Raw genomic sequence first — 3255 nt, 5'->3', positions numbered from 1 at the left:
TACTACCTTTATTAGTTCTTCCTCTCTTCCTCAGGAGACCCAATTACATCACAGACTTGTTAAACTAAATCTCTAAAACCATGCAGAGAAATAAGATCACTGTTTCTTAGATTCTCAGAGCAGGAACTATTTTTTGTTCTCTCCTAAATGTTGTACACTTTGGTATTGAGTCATAAATGAGGCTCCTAGGCACAGCACTAGACAAGTAAGAGAAACAAAAGATGTACCAGACACTTGTCAGCGATTTGCTGTGCGACTATGGACAGAGCCAAGGACAATTTGCATATCCCAGTTCCCCCTTGAGTGCCCCTAGGCATTAAATAACAGTGTCTTTCTAAAGCAGCTGCTGTCCTCTTGGTTTTTGATAATGTTACGCTAGTATCATATGGACTAGCAATGACTTAATATTTCTTCAAAAAAATTTTGTATCAGTTTTATTTGTTTCTTGACAGGCTTCTCTAACATCAATATAATTTGCTCATGGCTATTTTAAGTTCCCAATATAACCGATAGGAGCTATAGGGTTAAATCCCCAAACAACTTATTGGAGAAGGGTGGTTCTGGGACTCAGGGGTCTAGCAAGCCCAGAAAATTGACTTTCCCTTCCATTTTTCCTGTGGATAGGAAAATAAAGGATTTTCATGAACTTGAGGCTACACAGCTCCAACTATTACATAGCCAGGAATTTTGCAGTAGTACAGCAAATCTACTCTCTTATATAAGGCTTAAACTGCAACTTCCAGATTGCTTGGAGTGGGAAAAAGATTTGGGCTTATGTGGCAAAAATGTGTATTTGCTATTAACTAAAATCCCCCACATTAACTAACTTCTGTTCACCATCTTTTCCTATTATAAATTCAGGTTTGTTGTATTTTAGCCCTGCTCTTTAAGCTCAAACCTGGCTTCAAATTCTAGGATGATCCTCAAGCAGTTAAACTGTAGCAAAAGATATAAACTGTGCTAGATTAGAGAAAAGTCTTGGATAACTGGTGTATATTAACTAATCCTGACCTAATTTTAACCTCTTTTTGCTACATTAGAAAAAAAAATTCTTTGGTATTAGACTTGTCTTACTAGATTCCTTACATGTTCAGTTAAGTTTATACTATAAACTAAAATTCCTGAAACATGGCAAGATAGTTTTATCAGAAAAAGAATGTAGCCTTAAAGGTTTGATTCAGTAATATAATTAGCAGTCAAGGTCAAGAAAAATAGGAATAAAGTTTTGAAGACTGGATAAAAGCAGAAACATGAAATTGCATTGCTGATTAATACAGTATCATTTCGTAAGATATTTAATAGCAAGGGTAAGGTATTTTATAGCAAAGATGAGGTATTTCATAGGTATTTCATAGCAAAAATGTTATCATCGAAATGCCTTAATATTCTCAGGAAAAATATTGAGGAGGTCATCTAAATGGAGACGATCGATCGTGAAACTGTACAGACCAGAAAGCGTTAAAAAGTCAGTCCTGGGTGGCATTGCACATACTCAATCTCCATTTCAATTCTCCATTTCATTTTTGCGAATTTGTAGTTTTGTTTCTCTAAGTATGGCTAAGGGAGTCAGCTGCCTCTCTTACCCTTAGGCCCTCTGCATATGTGTTGACATGACAAAAGGRGAAAAGAAAACAGCTTCTTAACTTTCTGCTGGGAAGAAGAGCCAGGAATGCAGGAGAGAGACCTAAAGTCATCAAAGTGAAAGGAGATGAAATTAAAGATGACTATATTACAGTAAATCTTTTTATTATACATTGAGATAGATGCACAAAAACAGATATTGTGATCATAATGCAAAATCCTCGGTACAAGATAGAGAAAGGTAGAGGTTTACTGCATTCCTCCATTCATGCAGTACAGAAAAGATGAATGTTTTTTTCCTTTCTGTTATTGGCACATTAATTAAATGTCTAAATGTTTCCAAGGATTTGTGATCTGCCTGGCATGGCATTTTCTCACAGATAGCAAAGCCATCATTTCCACACAGCTGCTGACATAGATTTACCAAGCTTTGCTCCCTGAGGAAGAACCTTTCTCTCACTTTTTGGGCCAGAGAAGTTGCTTGCATTCCTGCTGGACGCTCGGCTAAGCGAGGCACTGTTGGATGGGCAGAATAGGCGCAGATGCGAGCTGAAGATCTGGCTGAAGGGAGGGAAGGGCTTGGGGAAAAGGGCGATCATTAACAGCATAGCCAGTGGGACTGTCACCAGTGCAGCTACGGGAAAAGGTAAGTCRGGGCTCGCTCCCCTTTGCTGCTCACAGTCACTCGCTGGGGTTTCTCACCTTCAGTCTGCTCAGCTTGTTCCCGACTCCCACAGCCTGACCCAGCCATTCTCTCTTCTGTCCTCACACCACGGCTGGGAAGCCAGGTGGAGATGCAGGGCAGAAAAACTCCTGAACACCTGAGAAAGGCCAGGGAGGCCCAAAACGGAGCATCCCCTGAGAGCAAGCACACACTGCAGTGACCTAAGCCAGGCGCCCCTGCCTCTGGCTTGGTTCTCCTTCCATGCACAAGTGCAACGGCGCTCTCCTAGGACAGAGGGAGTGAGGTAAATATTTCTGAAATAGCATATGAAGATGTTGAAGTGCCACCTACATTGCCGCAAAGGGTGTGCTGATGAGCCTGTTGCAAAGCCCTGCCTCGTACTGGGGTGAAGACCTCGCAAGGCTGAGGGGACAGAGCGTCTCTGCGCTCCCTTCCCCGGCTGTCCCGGCTTACTCCGCTTGGTTGACATATTCCAGGAGAAGCCCGGGTTACGCTTGGTCYCTCACCTTTACCTTCCAGTGGCTCTCTCGACTGAAGCCGTCTACCTAACGTTAAAGGAGCTGTTTCCGCTGCCTCCGAGAAAGACGAACTATAAAAATAAAGGCGAGGTGCTCCGCGTGGGAGACGGGGCGGGGGTCGGTCACCCTTCCCGCGCAGCTGGTGGGAAGCCCGCTGCCGGCAAGGCCGAGCCTCGGCACAGCCCCCGGGGGCTCCCGCACCGGCGGCAGCAGCAGCAGCGGGGGGAGACGGCGCTGGGGGTGCGCGGCTGCCCCGCGGCCGCTACGCGCGCTGGCAGTCCCCGCGCCGGTGTCTGTCGCTGCGGGCGGTCACATGGGGCCGCGCTGGCAGCGCCTCCGCCCCTCCCCCAGGTAGGAGGGTCCGGCGCGGCGCGGCGGCGGGCCGGTGCTGGCTGGGCCGGGCGCGGTGCGCGGAGTGCCGCGGCGCTGGCCCGCAGGGGCTCCCGCCCGCTGCTGCGCTGCCGCGGGGGC

The sequence above is a fragment of the Apteryx rowi genome, unplaced genomic scaffold, assembly GCF_003343035.1.
Source record: "Apteryx rowi isolate R43461 unplaced genomic scaffold, aptRow1 scaffold_337, whole genome shotgun sequence".
NCBI classification, from domain to species: Eukaryota; Metazoa; Chordata; class Aves; order Apterygiformes; family Apterygidae; genus Apteryx; species Apteryx rowi.
Note: the sequence above shows the minus strand (reverse complement) of the source record.